At 42.6% G+C, this 18,429-nt stretch overlaps 1 long non-coding RNA gene across 5 annotated transcripts in view; it reads left to right on the top strand.

Moving 5' to 3' along the window:
• LOC122890485 overlaps positions 1–17,434 on the top strand; it is a 38,758-nt gene extending 21,324 nt beyond the window's left edge. For 4 of the 5 annotated variants that reach the window (XR_006381081.1, XR_006381078.1, XR_006381079.1 and 1 more), the window contains 2 exons: positions 1,678–1,867; positions 3,744–6,337. This is a non-coding gene — a long non-coding RNA (uncharacterized LOC122890485). Of the gene's footprint in view, positions 1–1,677; positions 1,868–3,743; positions 6,338–10,556; positions 10,773–15,597 lie in introns of those variants that run through there. The other variant, XR_006381082.1, reaches the window with a different exon arrangement.
• Positions 17,435–18,429: the final 995 nt, after the last annotated feature.

Raw genomic sequence — 18,429 nt, 5'->3', positions numbered from 1 at the left:
CTCTGCAGACTGGAGACAACTGAGTTATTATGCTCATTCTGTAAATGAGGAAATTGATGCTCAGACAGGCTAAGTAGATTTCTCAAGTTCTCATAAGGTAGGAAGTGGTGGAAATGAGACTTGAATCCAGAACTCTGATTCCGAAGGCCTTTTATTTGCAGTTACTAATTTGTTAAACTGGGGTGTTTAAATAAAGTCCTCAAAAAAAAAAAAAAACAAAACTGAGGGGCACCTGGGTGGCTCAGTGGGTTAAGCTTCTGCCTTTGGCTCAGGTCATGATCTCAGGGTCCTGGGATTGAGCCCCACATCAGGCTCTCTGCTCAGCGGGGAGCCTGTCTCTCTCTCTCTACCTGCCTCTCTGCCTACTTGTGGTCTTTTTCTGTCAAATAAATAAATAAAATCTTTAAAAAAAAACAGGTAAAATTAAGAACTTCAAGGTTTGTCAAAGTGCACTAATTTTAAGTGTTCAGCTTGTGGACTTTTCAAATATAGGGTAATTTGAATACACCTGTATAACTATCAGTGAGATTAAGATACAGAACTTTGTCACCTTTCTAGAAAGTTCCTTCGTGTGCTTTCTCAGTCAGTAACCTCTTCACCTAGAGATAACCACTGTTCTGACACTTAGCCTCAATGATTAATTTTCACTGTTCTTTAACTTCACAAGAATGGCATTTTTTAGTAATTTTGCTTTTGAGTCTTCCTTCTTTGTTCAACATAATGTCTGTGAGATTTATCATGTCATATTAGTACTTTGTCTTTTTTATCCATTGTTATGAATACATCACAAGTTATTTATCTAATCTCTTCTTGGGGGACATTTGGGTTATTTGCTGTTTTTCCTTATTGTGAGTAAAGCTGCTGTCAACATTCTTGTAGTATCTTTGGGTGAATATATACTCTTATTCTTTTCAGTCTATACCTGCTAGTGGAATTACTAGACCACATGTTTGGTGATTATTTAACTTCAGTAGATATGGCCTATGGCCAGGCTAGGGCTGGTCCAGAGGTACTTGTGAGGCCACACTCCAAAGAGCAAGTGAGAAAGCCAACAACTAGAAACTGATCTTAGGGTGTAGAGTCAGGGAGTCCTTCAGAGACTCTGTCTTTTATTATAATAAAATTATTATTATTATTATTAATAGTAATAAAGAGGAAGGTCTCCTGCCGTTTCTGGACCGGATGAAGCTCAGCTAAGGGTGTGAGAGCACCAGTGGGATCTCCCTCAGCCACAGGCCAAAACATGGCCCTTTGGCAACTTTGCGGTCTCTGCAGAGGTGGTCATAACTTTCGTGTGGCACCTTCAACATGGAAACCAGAGGCTGCAGCACAGACAGTCTCTGAAGGACTCCCTGACTCTACACCCTAAGATCAGTTTCTAGTTGTTGGCTTTCTCACTTGCTCTTTGGAGTGTGACCTCACAAGCACCTCTGGACCAGCCCTAGCCTGGCCATAGCAGCAGACTTCTCTGCTCCCTGGTGGGCAGAGCCACACCTTCTCCAAAGATGTCTGGATCCCTCCCAGCCTGGTTCTTCCATGGGTGCTCATCTGAAGCCACAGGGTGCCTTACAGAGTCTCTTGGTATCTTAAGGTTCCTCTAGCACAGTTAATGGTTCTTTGTACTCAGCTTGCTTTGTGTGGGTTACTGTGTATTTTCTGTCTCCTGGTTGGACCCAGATTGTCATAGGGGGTGATCCCAGGAAAAATACAAGAGAGTGGAGAAGGAAAAAGCCAACACAGAACGTGTCAATGAGTGGCTCACTACTGTGAACATTTGGGGCTCATTTGCACTTGTGTCCCCCGAGAGTCTGGGTACAACACCGTTCAGCATCACTCCAGCAAGAGGGAAGGAGGCTGACTATTTATGGTATGTATCTACCAGTTTTCATCCCGCATTGCTCTATGGGGAACTTCTTGTCCTGGCACATCTGTCCTGCCTTGCATGCCTGGACTGTACAGAGCGTACTTCTGTAGCCATAAAAGCCCTTGGGTAGAGAGAAGCAGTTCCTTGATGGTAAGATATCTGTGTGCTCGCACTGAAGCTGTGGGGGACTGCTAGGGTGGACCCCGGAAACGTGAGTGGCATTGACGCATTGACTAGTTGCAATACTGACGTATTGCAGTATGTTGGCTGACAAAAGGAAATTGGTCAGCTGGATGCTAACCAATGGTGCAAACTGCTTTGAGGGTGAATTTTCTGGAAAAGCCAGTTGTAGAGGATCGAACATTTTTCTGACTGGTATAATTTAATTGTACGGTCAGTGTTTGTTATAGATAACTGGATTTTTCTTTGACCTTGACAATCTCACTGACTTGCTGTCTGCACTGGAAGCACCATTTTCTAACTGTTTCAAATACGCCAAACCTGGCTCCCACTGCCACGCTTGGGAGGTGCTGACGGCTGTGGTAACCAACCAGCAAAAAGGCAGCGGTGTTTGTATTTCCGTTTTGCCCTTTACGAGAACATTTCAGCTGAAGCGAAAGGCTTTTTTCTTCACCCTGGGTTTTTAATAGAAATCTCAGTGGCATGAAGCTGTTTTAGTTCTGAGCGCCAGCTTGTAAAGTTCATTGGTGACAAAGCTCTGTTCTGGCACAGAACACGGTGGGTACCACGGCAGAGATGCTAATTCACAGGAGGACCGGAACAAAAATCTAAGCAGGAGACAAGTTTATTACAAAGGGTCATGGACAGTGCTTGTCTGTGGGTCATGTGGGCTGAAGGTCATATCTATGCTAAAAATTTTAAATCATTCACATTTTGCAATTAAGTCAACCAATGTATATGGTTTCCCAACTGGCAGTGTTTTTGTTTTTTTTTTTTTTTTCCTTCTGTATTTAAGATGCTCGGTGAAGAAAGAATGAGGAAGCTTACAGTGTTCTGAAATGGAAACATCTCTGAGACATATCAGTGACAAAAACAATATACAGAACAGTGTTGAGTAACTACCTATTGTGTGAGAAAGAAGGGAAAAAGATTATATAGCCGCATATGTTTGTATTTACATAAAAAATCTAATAAAAGCATCTGAAGTATGGGCAAAGAAGGCAGAAACAGGGGTGACACTTTTCAACATATAATTTTTATATTGTTTTGATTTTAAAATCATATTAATGTATTTCCTGTTCAAGAAAAGAAATAATGTCCTGTGAAGAACATAATCATTGGAAAACAGGCCCCTGTTTTTTGATCACTTCTACAACATTTGAAGGTAGCTTCATATGGGAAAATGGCTTCCATAAAATTTAAATTCAAATGCACGTAGTGAATCCTTTGCAAACATTTAGGGCATGAGTGGAAATTTTTTACATCCACACTCATGGAAATTTTTTACATCTATGCTGCTATCTACCTTATTACCAGCAGGGGGAAGTGTTTCTCTGTTTTTCTTTGTGCCTTTGCCTACCTCCCCAACTTCAGATGCAAAACCAACCAAGAATTCTAATTCAAATCTATGCACAAAATGCACCACATTTTCTAGATTCATGGTGTTACTCTCTCATCCCGAAAACCTTTTGGGGACTTGGAGCTTCCAGTAGGCTGCTAATGATTATTCAAAAGCGGCTGATTATTGGGCTTGCTGGTGTAAAGTCTTTTCTTCCCCATTCTTTGCTCCCTTGTCATTCCACTGGGCCCCTATACATCACTTTCCATAATCAGATTGTAGGAGAAACCCTTAAATTATGAAAATTCACAGCACGTGCTCTCTCTCTCTCTCTCTCTGTCTCTCTGTTTTACTTTGCAGATGAGACCCAAGATTTGGGAGGCAAAACAAACAAATAAACAAATATGAAGAGGGCAGATTTTGGACCTCCATGAATGATGCCAAAGTTAAGAAAAGCTAAAAGAGGTAGAGAAGGTATCTCTGGGGAGTGTTCTTCTCTTGCCTGGCTGGCCTTGTACCTGACGGGACTCTGGACATCTTCACAACAGGAGCCATTTTGCAAAGGATGAGATGATAGCTCTGAGAGGATGAGCAACTCACCCAAGTTCATGTTGCTGCAAAATGATAGAATTGGAAGTAGGTGCCAGACTGCATCCAAGGAGGAGACACTGAAGTGTTTTTTCCCTACACCGTGCTAAATACACTAAGGCAGCGCCTCCCCTGTGCTCTTTCCTGCCTCTACCCCTCTAGTCTCTGCCCTGCTCTTCCTCCTCCTCTTGGTGTCTCTGAAGAGAGGAAAGGGAAAAGGACAAACTGCCCAGAGTCTCCTCAGATGTTCAGGGGAAGCTGTTCTTGGTTGTACGCTGGCAGTGATTTCTTTCAAAAAGGCAGCAACATTGAACTGCCCAAGGTCAGAGAGTCCCAGTGCTGTGGACTTGGGGAAGAGCCAGGGAAGGCAGGGTGCTGTTTGTTTGTTTTGTTTTTAAAAATTTTTTTAAGCTGTTGGGGGTCATTTTGTGCTTGTGTGTAAGGGTATGTTTGAGTATTCTGCTTCCCTGTCCTGGCTGCCTGGCAGTACCCGGACGTGAAGGAGATGGTCACAAATGCAGACAGGGACACTTTCCAACACTGTATCATAGTGAACAAAGAACAACAGTGAAGATGTTTTACACAAAGAGAAGGATGTGAGAGTGAACTTGGGTGGCATGGCGTCCAGCCTTTCTGATAAATAACACCAGCACGCCTTGGGGAGAGAACTGTGGCCCATGTCAATGGTGAGTAAGGCCAGGAGAAATCACCTTTTGTGGAAGCATGACTCTAGCCACCTTTCAACACTAGCTATGCTGCCATTTCAACACAGAGGTGCAAGCAGCTGGCTAGCGTCTTCAGGTGGGTGATAGTACCTAAGTAGAATTTTCTGTTTGCTCTATTTTCTTTTAGTTATGATTCTGTTTATGACAAAAGATTATGATTTTCTGATTATGGTAGTGATACGTTGTCCCTTTTAAATACAGGCCTTTAAGCAAAAAAGTCAACTTAAAGGAAAATAATTGAGTAAATAATAGGATAGTTGGTATGGAGATGTGGAAAACCATTGGAAGATGGCGGATGGCATCTTGGATTATGTCGACACCTGTCTTCCATTTCAGATAATTTAGGACTCTAACGCCATCATTTGAGAATCATGCGGAACAGGAATGGTGTCATTGCAGAACAGAAAAGGATGACCTAGTCCAATCTCCCCATTTTAGAGTTGATGAAATGTAGGTTGAGAAGGAGGTGATTGGCCGAAGGTCTTGGAGTTGTGATGACGGGAGTGCGTGTATGTGCATGCGTTTGCGTTCAGCTGCTGGGAGGGGGCTGGAGCTGGGAGAGGAGGTCGAGGAAGTTGCCAAACATAGCTCTGCTGTAAGTAATTCCGGTTGTCTCAGCACCATAGGGGGAAAGAGGGAAGAGGAGGTGGATACAGTCTTTGAACAAAGTGAAAACCTCTAGAGAACAAGAGGGAAAATATCCCGAAAATCCAAGTTCCTTTTGCTTGCTGCAGCAGCAAGTCCAAGAGCTGGCGGGTTTCCCTCAGTCATCTCAGCAGTAGCTTTTTTCTGTGGAATGTGGCGTTAAATAGGATAGGTCAGCATTAAGCTTGAACAAAATGTGATGACTGATTAGGAAATGAATGGTAAGTCATGGATCATGGTGATGCTTATCAACATCCTCCCCCTGCCCCCACCGGAACAAACAAAGCTGCCCTTGCAGGCTCACGAAACTGGACCCAGATGGCCTTGTCCTTGGGACAATGTAGCTCTGGCTGTGACAGTCATCTATGAGGAAATCAGGTGTCACAGGAAGAAGAGACTCAATTGTGCTTCAGCTGTTTCAGGAGGAGTGCTGTGGGGTCTGTGGCCCCCAGCCTCCCCACTTCACTGTGAGGTCTGCCTCCAGTCTTGCTTTCCTGTGTATATAACTGCGAGTCCAGCAGTATGGTGCAGCCCAGGATTAAAGACAGCCTCCCTTGTGGATGGGGCTGGGGAGCCCAGTGCGTGGTCCAGGACAGGAACTTAACATATATATATATATATATTTTTTTTTTTTTTTTTGGAACTTAACATATATTTGTGGAACAGACAACCATGAGGATGGTTAAATCAATCCATAGTCAATCAGTAGGGCTTTGCATGGTGCGTGGCATAGAGCCAGCCTACTGCTCACCCACATTCCTGTGTGGATAGTCCATCTTTCAGTGTCCCTATTTCTTTGTGTCTAAACTTCATATAAGAAACTATGTTCTAGGAGCACCTGGGTGGCTCAGTTGGTTGGGCATCTGCCTTCCACTAAGGTCTTGATCCCAGGGTCCTGAGTTGGGTCCTGCAGGGGCTCCTTGACCAGTGGGAAGCCTGCTTCTCCCTCTGCCCCATTGCCTACTGTGCTCTCTCTCCCTCTCTCTCAAGCCCTCTCTCTGTGTCAAATAAATAAATAAAATCTTAAAAAAAAAAAAAAAAAGGAAAGAAACTGTGTTCTACAAATATGTTGTTGGGATTTGAGAGATGAGTCCTGTGAGTGTGGGGGTTGCCTATTCATTCATTGACTCATTAAATCATTCATTTATCCAACCTACTGATATTTGTTAAGCATTTAGTGCAGAGTCTAGGCTCCTTCTTATAAAGGTTGAGACCCAGTGGGGAAGTCAGGTAACAACCACATAAACGAAATCAGAAGCCAAGATAATGCTTTCAGAATATCATACCTGCTAGAGTAAAATAGCGATTAGATGGAAATAGTAATACTAAGACTATTGATGAAAGCTAACATTTGTGAAACCCCATGCACCATACCTGTTGTAAACATTTACCTGTATAATGTGTTTAATCCGTATCATCACCCTAAAAGAGGTATAATTGTTAACTTCATTTTATAAAGGGAAACTGAGGCACAGAGTTAGAAAGTCATGAGGAAAGGTGGGATATTTCAGACAGCGTGGTCAGGAAACATTTCAGGGGAAGCACACTTAAGCAGGGGCTAGAAGTAAACATTTCTTGTGCCTCTCCCAAATCCATGATTTCCTTTCTAATCACCCCTCTCCATCCCACCAAGGCCATTCATTGTCATCGCAACTGCCTTTTAAGTAGACCAGCTCTCCTTGCAGCCAGAGTGGTGCGAAGGTGTGGGGAGGACAGAGATTGGTCAAATGCATTGGCCCATTTATTGCTCTGTTGACTTTACCAGGGTGTGGCTTATTAGTGGCCTCTCAACTTGAAGGGTACAAGGCTTAGACCTCTGGGATGGCATAGCATGGAGTTATAGCTTGTCCTCTGTACTTGCCCATGGGGAGGCTTGATATACATCTTCTCTTCCCTTAAGCATTCAGTCATGGTCATTTACTGTGGGAATGGGAGCGAAGAGAACACAGTGGTGGGGGGAATACTCAGAATACTCTTATTCACGCACACAATACATTATGTTTCAAGGCCTTTCAGCTGCACATCCCACCTGGGTATCTGGTCCCAAGGACCTTGTGAAGCAGGGATTGTTACACGCATTTAGAAGATCAAAGACAGGGAGGCTGAGAATCTTTAGACGTGCAGCCAAGCCCCCATCCAGCGGCGGAGGCGGGGGGTGGGTGTTGAGGGGTGGGGTGGGGAGTTGGGGGGGATAAAGCCAGTGCTTGAGCTGTGAGAAACGAAAAATCTGTCAGTCCATCTGAACGGGCTGTAGGGATAACATCTTTCTTCACAGTAACAAGAACCATCATTTATTGTTTTCAATGTTTATCCTGTGTTGCATTCTGAACCGGGAGCTTTAAACATGTGAACTCATTCAATCTGGTTGCATATGGCATGGACAGCAATTGGCAGAGCGTCTAGGGTGTAGTAAGAACTTAACATTAACTTCTATGGCTCTCTTTTTGGATAGGTGAAACCTGAGGCCCAGAAAGGTTAAGTGATTTGTCCAAAGTTACCCTATCATTAAATATAGCCATGTGGCTATGAGGTCCAGTTCTTGTCTCTGATGCCCATTGCTGGCCAGCCTGCCTTGGTGTGTGTTGTGGGCAGTGCACAATGAGGTTTTACCTTTTGCAACTTGTCACTGGCAATACTTAGACTTTCTTCAGGTTCATTTAAATTATGCTTGAAAGCCACGAACGCCTTCAGCCTTGCAGACACCATTGGGACAGTAGCCACCTCTGTTGTTCCCTTGAGAACTCATTTTCTCTTTACTCAGGAGATGCTGAGAATCTGGGGTGTTGGACAAGATAGCTAGGCCCTCATTGTGTCTGGAAGATTCGTGTTTCTTGGAGGGGCCGGTAGAATTCCTTCCCTATGAATGCCATTGGATTTGGAATTCAAATTGGGAGGGTTTCCTGTTTTGAATTTTACCAAAGTTGCAAACATAAAGCTGTTTCCTAAGTAGACAATGTCCTGGCACTCCTCATCTTTACTCCAAGCTGCAGCTTTATGTTTACTTTCCCTCATTTCAAACAGAATTTATCTGTGGGGACTTGTGCTCAGCAACACAGAGAAGGCAAGCGGAGGTGGATCTGGACTCTGTTTCCCGGCCTCTGGGATGTGGCAGAGAAAGGGCAGATGATTTCCAGTGGAAGCTTTTATCAAGGAGCCATTTTAGCCAAAGTTTGAAAGACATTTGGATTTTGATCAAAGGAGGAGGAAGGCAAGCCCAGAAAGTCATGTATCCTACATGAGGTTAATATCGGAAATATATAAGAAACTCCAACAACCTAGCAGCTTAAGAAAAACAATACACTTGATTTACAAAATGGACAAGTGGTCCGATAGACATTTTCCCAGACAAGACTTACAAATGGCCAGCATGTATATAAAAAGGTGTGCAACATCACTAGTCATCACGGAAGGGCAATTTAAAACTACAATGACATAGCACCTTCACTGTTAAAACGGTCATTATAAAAAAGACAGAAGGTAATAGATGCTGGCGAGCATATGGAGAAATTGGAACCTGTGTACACTGTTGGTGAGGTGTAAATTAGTAGAGCACCATGGAAAACAGTAGGGAGGTTCGTCAAAAAATTAAGAAGTCGTCTCACTTCTAGGCATATCTATATAAAAGAAACAAAATCAGCATCTCAATGTCTGCATCCCCATATTCATTGCAGTATTGTTTGCAATAGCCAAGATACGGGAACAACCTAGGTGTTTGTTGATGGATGAATCGATAAGGAAAATGCGGTGGATAGCTACAATGAAATATTATTCACTGAAAAACAGAAGGAAATCTTGTCATTTGTGTCAATGTAGATGAACCTGGAGAACGTTATGCTAAGTGAAGTAAGCCAGACACAGAGATGCAAATAGTCCATGACTTCACTGATACGTGGAATTAAAAAATGTTGGACTCATAACAGCAGAGAGTCGAATGGTGGTTTCCAGGTTTTGGGAGGAAAGGGAAACGGGAGATGTTGATCAAAGGGTATAAAGTTTCTGTTATGCAAGATGCATAAGTTCTGGAGATCTATGATGCAGTATCATGACTGTAGTTAACAATAGGGTCTTGAACACATGAAATTTGCTGAGAATAGATCTTAAGTGTTCCCACCACACAAGAAATATGGTAACTATGTGAGGTGATGGCTATATTAATTAGCTCGATTGTGGTAATTGTTTCTTAATGCATACTTACATCAAAACACCACAGTGTACACTTGAAATACATTCAATTTTATTTGTCAAGTTTACCTCAAGAAAGCTGGAAGAAAAAAAAAAAAAAAAGAATACCACAGACTGGGTGGCTTAAACAACAGAAATATATTATCTCACAGGTCTGGGGGCTGGAGGCCCAAGACCGAGTTGTGGGCAGGCTTGGTTCTGGTTTATAGATGCACATCTTGTGCTTTTCTCTGAGTTCAGGCATCTTTGGTGTCTCTCTGTGCCTCTGAATTCCTTTTTTTTTTTTTAAAGATTTTATTTATCTATGTGACAGACAGAGATTACAAGCAGGCAGAGAGGCAGGCAGAGAGAGGGGAGGAAGCAGGCTCCCCGCTGAGCAGAGCACCCGATGCGGGGCTCGATCCCAGGACCCCGAGACCACGACCTGAGCCGAAGGCAGCAGCTTAACCCACTGAGCCACCCAGGCGCCCCTCTGAATTCCTTTTTATAACACCAGTCTGATTGGATCCGAGTCCACCCTAACAGCATCATTTTTACTTAGTCATCCCTTTAAAGGCCCTGTCTCCAGATACACTCACATTCTGGAGTACTGGGGCTTCAGGCTTCAATATGCAAATTTTGGAGGGATGCAATTCAGTCCATTACAGACATCAAACCAAACACTTTACATACTCATTTGTAATATTTATAATAATTTCATTGCTAGTACTATTAATAACTTCATTTTCAGATATAAAATCGGAGGCAAAATAGGTGAGGTATCTTGTTTCTGGTCACGTAGGTGGTAAAGGACAAAGCCAGGATTTATCTACATTCAGGTCTGTTTGATAAGAGACTTCATTCTTTACCACCCAATCTGACCAAATGAAACCATGATGGGTATGTTCGGGTTGTGGCCAAGGGCCTGCTGTGCTTTATTATCAGCTCCTTCCTAAGTAGGTGTGGAAAAACAGCACCAGCAGGGTTTTCAGGATGGTGGAAACACAGACACGGTTTCATTATTTTTTTCTGACGGATATTTCTATCTTGGAAGGGAGTGGCAGTTTTGCCAGCATGGCTGGCTGTGTCCATGGGGCTGCATCATGGAATTGGCATTCTGAGCTTGGGCAGAGATGGAGATGGCTCCTTGAACTGGTTCCATCCCTGGGAATACAGAACAGGTTATCTGTCCTAAAGTCCAGTTGATGGAAGCACAAGGATCTAAAGTGAACAGGAATGGTGTTCTCAGTCGAATCATGTCCTCAAAAAGGTATGTTGACGTCTTAACCCTGGTCTCTGTGAATGGTTTTAATTTGGCAATAGGATCTTTGGAGATGTAATTAATCAGACTGGGTTAGGGTGTCCCTAATTCCAATGATTGGTGTCTTTAGAAGAAGGCTATGTGAAGACAGAGGTTGGAGTGATGCTTCTACATGCCAAGGAACACCAGGGTTTGCTGGCAACTACCGGAAGCCAGGAGAGGGCACAGGGAGGATTGTCCCTCATAGGCTGTGGAAAGAACCAACACGGTAGACCTCTACCCTCCAGAACTATAGGACCATACATTTCTGTCATTTTAAGCTGCCAGGCTTGTGGGACTTTGATAAGGCAGCTCGAGAAAACTCATACAGATAGGAAGGCAAAAATAGTCATGAAAATAATTGCTCTGGGTGATAAGTATGACTTCAAGAGAAGAATGGAGATGCAGACTGTGTCTGGGGACTTAGAGGAAAGAACAGTTTTCAAGGAGTGAATTATGTCTCCAAACCTCCATACAAATGGGCAGATTATGAGAAAAAAAGAAACTAATTACAAAAGGCGGATGTGATATTTAGAGTCACCAAGACTTGGTCTGGAATTCAGTATTAGTGCATGCTAAAATGAAGCCATATACCTATTATGTGAGGAGGGTAATTAGAATTAATAAATCCCACAGAGATATTCAGGGATATCAGGGCACAAGAGGGGAAACAAGCCTACAGAGAAGAAGATGCAGGTACAGATATAGATGTGCAGAAGTGCCATCCTTAAAGGTATAATAAAAGCCCTGTGGGTCTCTGAAGGAAGTGGCCAGATGTCTCTCTTGCCCAGATCACAAAGTGCTCAGAGTTAGGATACTGTAGTCATGGGGGCTCACATCACCTCTCCAGCTAACTGCGGCGAATTTTATCTGTCTGCAAGTGGAAAAGTGCGGCATATTTTTGTTTTGTTTTACTGACAACTTCCCCTCATAGGGGGCAGTGACTAAGGAATTTCAACTCTGGACCTAATTATGAATTGTTAATTGGTTGGTGAAGTGGAAGTGACAGAGCTGTAAGACGAAGCCATATGGGATTTCTCCTTTTGGGTTGACCATGACCTCATAGAGTTTCTGAGCTCTAGTGAAAAGAAAATGTATACACAGTCCAGACTGTACACTAGACTTTGGGAAGAAAAGATTTTACAAATTAGGATATCCTTTTCTTCAGTTCTTATTGGTAGGTGATGCAAAATTCCAGAGGTTTTCTTATCCTTCCTCCCTCCTTCATCCCTTCCTTCTTCCCCCTCTTCTTTCATTTCTTTTAAATGCCATGCACTTCTACACTTTACATGATTCATTAAGGGATATTAAACTTTAGTATTTAGAAACTGAAATTAAGTACTACTGGAGTTTGTGAAAGGCTGAAATTGGTGTTCAGTGAGAAGTCAGACAGCTTCAAATAGTCCCATGAATGGGGACACCTGGGAGGCTCAGTGGGTTAAGTGTCTGCTTTTGGCTCAGGTCATGATCTTGGGGTCCTGGGATCAAGCGCCAAGTAGGGCTCCCTGCTCAGTGGGGAGTCTGCTTGTCTATTTCCCTCTGCACTCGTCCCCTTCCCCCACTTGTGCTATTTCTCTCTCTCAAATGAATACATAAAGTCTTAAATCAAAACAAAAAGCTCCCATGGATGGCTGCATGCAGGCTGACATTCCCACTATATTCTGGAAGGACAATTAGTTATTATGTATCATTGGGGCAGTCTGTTGGTTGTGGTTTTCACATGTGCTATTCATACTTGTTAAATATAAATGGCAGCTTGTTTTGTTTTATCATTATTAATTTAGATTGTTGTACACTATCAGATGAACCTCACAGTGTTTTGTTGGCCCTCTTGGGGGAAATAAAAATATTTACATCACTTGCATTTTTGCAGCTACACTTCTCTAATAACTATGCCTTAAGATGTGTGGCACTGTGGATTCTAACATGAAATAACCTCCTGCATAGAGGTTAAAGCAGGTTAAGGAAGAGGGTGGACATCCTCTCCACCCCTCCCCCAAATTATAGAGTATACATTTAGTGCTAATGCTAGAGTCAGACTGACTAGCTTGAATCATGGTCCCACCTAAATTGTTTTAGTCTCATTTTCTTTACAAAATGAAAAGAAAAGAACCTACCTTAGGATTAAACATCATCATGCACGTACACTATTTCAACAATGCTCAATAAACAGGAACTAGAAGTTACCAGTGTTTGCAGAATGCTTACAGTTTGCTAGGTATCATACAAAGTACTTTATATATATTTACTAATTAATCCTCAGAAAATTCCACAAGGTAGGTATGACTATTATGCATGCCTTTTTAAAAAAAATTCAATTAGCCAACGCAACATAGTACATCATTAGGTTCAGATTTGCATGCCTTTTAGATGAGGAAAAGCCTGAGGCAGAAGACAGCTGGTCAGTAGCAAAATGGGGTTTGAACCCTGGAATCCACACGTATTGCTGGTAACTATCACACTACCTGGGAAGATAACAAGAATCATCCATTTCTTTACCAAATGGGTCATACAGTGAAATCAGAGCCAAGTGAATGGTCTCTATTCATTTGCAAATCACTTCTCTCCTTACCTGCTGTGGCATCTGGATGGGCAGTGTCTTACTCCCAAATTCCCAGCATTTAGCTCAGCTCTTGCTCCATGAGTGGCAGAGTCAAGGCCTTCCCTCATTGACCTTTTCAATCACCATGCTGATGATGCTAACTAAATATTGTTCTGTCGGGAACACCACCTGGACAGAAGTCATCCTAGATTCCACTTTGACCCCAGTGCTCCTCGAGGTGAACATTGTTAAAATTTCGTGAAGTTAAGCCTCCTCCAGATGGACATCATCCTGTTGAACATCTGGAAAATGTCATTTTCTACTACTACTTCTTTTTTTTTTTAATTTATTTTTTATTTATTTTCAGCATAACAGTATTCATTATGTTTGCACCACACCCAGTGCTCCATGCAATCCGTGCCCTCTATAATACCCACCACCTGGTACCCTAACCTCCCACCCCCTGCCCTTCAAAACCCTTAGATTATTTTTCTACTACTATTTCTTAAAATTCATGGAGCTCACTGATGATAGCTTTTTAGTCTTGAAATGAACCTCAGTGATATCCTACAAGAGAGGAAATAGGGATCCAAAGCTGTGATGTTACTGTCTGGAGCTTAGTCAGGATCCCAGGACTCCCCACACTGTCCCATGTACTTTTCAATTTGCATATAGTAGGAGAACCTGGGATATTACAGAACTTACAAGACGGACTTTGCTTATATGTCACATAACATTTGGGCTGAAGCTAAAAAATGCAAATAAATATTCATATATTGCTTTTTTAACTAATAGAAACTGTGGCTTTATAAGTTTATTTTGGGACTTATCTAAGGACATTTATAGAATGCTCATGGGCAACAAAATCATGATACTATCACCGAAGGCACTTGGTGATATCTTAGTGAAAGTTCTGTACAATCGGTCTTTTGTTTTGCCCACCATAAACCAAGTAAGTATTCTGCAAAAGATTAAAAACATCTAAAATATTCAAAAGTGTATTATTTGTGGAAATTTCTAGGCACCCATGAAGCAAACCAATAGTGCTTTGGATAAACTCAACTGACTCCACTAATGGAAAGCTTAGAAAAGAAGGTTTGAGTAAGGTTTGAATCAAGATCCATTAAAATATTACTTTAACAGATGAGCCATTTGTGAAATTGGATTTTCAAACAAATGACTGCACCATATTTTGAAATGAGGGACTTTCAGGTTTACTTGGAAAGGAAGAAATTTGTGAATTTAGGGGAAAGATATTTTCTCAATGACTCTACTGATAGTAGTCAAAGATACCAATGATGATCAATTAATCAATACCAGGCAATTACTAGGTTTATGACCCAGATACACCTGTCACTCCTTCAGGGCTACCTCTGTCCTTTGCACCTAGTTTCAGTATGGAAATAATCTTACTTTTAAAGCGTTTGTAGCCTATAAACTAACTGTAGGTAGGGACACTGCCTGTTTAAATTTTTTTTTTTTTTTTTAAGTGGTAAGACCAATGTCACATATGAAATGAGTGGCAGATCCGGGACTAGAACTAAGATTCTTTGATTCCAAGATCTGTGGAAATAAACAGAAATCAACCAAATGAGGAGCGCAAGGCTGTTTTTGCTGAACCTGATACTGCAAAAGAATCCTTCACCATCACCTCTGTTTCTACAGAGACTCAAAGACAGGCACGGGAGTGGGAAAGCATTTTAGTGGGAAACAAAGAAGGCTTTGGGTAGGTCCTTATTGGAGACCGGAGGCACCAGGAAGATGCAGGGAGGATCCTTCAAAGCTGAGTAACCTGTAAGATTGGGTGGGGCACATATTTGGCTTTCTCTGGTTGGTCTTTCGTTGGAAGTGAGGATGAAAATTAGCAAAGCTGTCAGTTATTAATCAAGCCCTGGCTATTCTGGGCTGATGGTTACAGGATTTGTTTGGCTTTCTGGACTAGTTGCTAGAGATAGTGGTCTCATTTCCCCCAGGTCTAACTTATAAGTAGCAGATTGGATTCCTGAGCTGGTTATTGGGAGTCATGGATTGGTTTCTCGGGCTGGTTGCTGTGGATTATGGATCAGAATTCATATGGGTTTAGGTGAGTTGTTTTTATATTTGGTTGGTCATACGTGTATATATATTTGCACATGATATATATATATGTATATATAATGACGCTAATCTCATCCTTAGAGTACATGTAACCTGTGAGCCTCCATGAGAAGGGGCCATCAGCCTCTTTAACTTTCAATTTTTATTTCCTTCCAGGTGAAGTGAATTATTCCATGTCACATAGGGAGTAAGTGGCAGATCCAGGATTAGGACACAGATCCTCTCAGTTCTGTGGAAATCAACAGAGATCCGGCAGATGAGAAAAGCAAAGGCCACGTATCCTGCACTTTCGACGGCGAGGGAGTCCGCCCGAAAACCTTAGTTGTGGGTGATAGATATATCATTTGTATCCTCAGCCTGTCAGTCAGTCCTCTTCCTTCTAAGTTGGGGTGGCAAAGCTTCGGTAAACAACCAGATAGAAAAAGGACGATCAGCTTTACGCGCCGCAGAGTCTCTGCTGTGATTACTCAACGCTGACATTTCAGCACAAAAGCAACCCTGACAATATGTAAACAAGTGGATTTGGCTGTGCTCCAACAAAACTTTATTTATAAAAACAGGGAGCAGGCTTGATGTGGCCATAGGGCTGCACTTTGCAGACCCCCGTTCCACAGTAAAGAGTGCACAAAACCAACAAATGTGCATTTGACAGCTGCCTCCTGTGTGGTGACTCATTTCCTTCAGTACTGTTTTCACGCTATTGAAGCCGTGATCATTGTGGTCTAGCTTCTGAGTGGTTCCTATTCAAGAAGCATAGTTCAACAACCAAAAAAATTTTTAAAAGTTCCATTATTTTTTCCTTCCTCTCAAAGGATGTTATGTGGTACCCATTTAATAGCTAAAGTGATCGTTCTCATAATATTTTTTTTTGTCCCTTTCCCCCTATAGCCCATACTACCTTTTTAGAACCTCTTATTTATCAAATCCACCCCCCGGCCCCAAAAGAAACAGTCATGCGTAGTGAATCAGCACAGGGAACCATCTTTCTTTGAATACATGACATGTCAGACAAGAGCTGGTAAGAGCAGTGCTGTTAAATTGATATGAATCCTGGCACTGCCACTTACTAGTCTGTGACCTTGGTCTGTCCTTAGCCTGGTCCCCTTACGTTTGCAACATGGCTGCCACAATTCTAGGCATCATGCATCGAGGAGAAAAGTATGTATTCAGAAGAAGCAGAGGTCATTTCCTCTTTGTACCCTCTTAAAAGTGAAGAACCATCTCCCAGAAACTTCCAGGCTGACTCATCCTCATATCCCATGGGCCCAAATGTAACACATACTCATATCTAAGTCCATTTGGGTAAGGGAGTGGGACCTCCGTGACTGGCTTAGATTAGAGTAGATTAGATTAAGCTGGAGTCACCTGCTGAGACGGGGCGTCTGTGGCCTGGTGGAGGAGGGAGGATGAGAAGGGATGAAGCCGAGCTTCCGTGGGAAAGACGAAGGAGAGGGGTCAGTTCTGAGAAGCCAACCACCTGTATCTTCAGCAAGAGGACAGGTGGGGAGAGCCTAGGAGGAGCTCATCTCTAGGTTTTTAAAGTTCCTCAAAGCAGAAACAGTCAAGGATTCCTTTTCGTGGCAGACGGAAGGCTTGGGTTGCTGATGGAGAGCTGACTCCCATCTTCCTCAGACACATCACGTATGAGGCCACTGTGGATAACAACATTGTCAGATGGGCAAAACTGGTCTGCCTGTCTTCTCTCCTGCCCAGTTTGTTGTCGGCTTACACTCTTTCCCCCAGTCTCACCGTCTTGGGACCGAGGATCTTGCATGCTTGGCCATGAACTCACCAGAGGGAACGCTGGTTAGGGAGAGGGCAAGACCTGGGGATGAATCCTGGCTCTGCCACTTAATCGTCTATGACCTTGGGCATGTGGCTTACCAGCAATGAAGATTATTAGTTACCTAATCTGTGATGAGGGAAGATGTCTGCCTTCCTAACTCATGTCATTGCTGTGAGGATTAAATGGAATATTTTACTGCTTATGGGAGACAGGCACTAAATGTATGCATTTTTTTTACTTTGCTAATTAAACCTGTCTACTCATTGTCCCCTGAAAGCATTTCCATGTTTTGTGATTTTCTACCTTCACATGCAGCTCACGCCCTTTCTACCTCTTACTCTTACACTCTGCCCATTTGCAATGCCTTTCCCTCTCTTCTCCACCTCAGATCTTAACTGCTGTCTGAAGACAGGCTTGACTCACATTGCTTGTGAAGCCCCCTGGTCCCTTCCAGACCCGGGTTCCCATTCTCTGAAGGAGCCATCAGGGGCCTATGGCACCACTGGAGAAGCCCTCATGGTGCAGAAGGGTGTCCCAGAAGGTCTGCACTGCCCAGGAGATAAGCAGTCCTCAGGGTCCTCGGAGAAGAGGAAGTAGGAGGCTGTCAGCTCTGGGATTGGGGTTATGCAAAATAATGGAGTAGAAGCCCAGGGCTAGAAAGAGAGAAATGACACTGGGAACTTTTGGCTAGAGTCCTTTTCTTCTGCATGTCACTTTTTTTTAATGGATAAATTATACATGTTATTTGAACATCGGTTTTCTTTTTTTCTTTTCTTTTATTTCTTTTCAGTGTTCCAGAATTCATTGTTTATGTACCACACCCAGTGCTCCACGATATGTGCCCTTCATAATAACCACCACTAGTTTTTTCATCTCCAAATTGCGTTCCATACCCATGTCTTCTTCCCTCCTAGCCTTCATGAAAATGTTAATTCCAGAAAGCCAGCACCTATATTTTATTTTTGATTCACAGTTATATCCAGCTCACAGGTACTATCCGAATCCTAGGAGGAGCAAAATACACTTGTTGTAAATGAAGTGAGTGTAACATAAGGAAACATAGATGTGAACATTTGTAAACTTCACTATGTCACAAGTGGAATGCATTTGACCACTACCTCCAAGAGCTTAACATATACCTCTGAACACTCATGTAGTTTATGTTAGCTGATAGCCACATATCCTGTATGGAGTTTGTAGTC

This window comes from Neovison vison, chromosome 11, assembly GCF_020171115.1.
Source record: "Neovison vison isolate M4711 chromosome 11, ASM_NN_V1, whole genome shotgun sequence".
NCBI lineage: Eukaryota > Metazoa > Chordata > Mammalia > Carnivora > Mustelidae > Neogale > Neogale vison.
The sequence above is the reverse complement of the archived record's forward strand: the minus strand, read 5'-3'. Positions and strand labels throughout refer to the sequence as shown.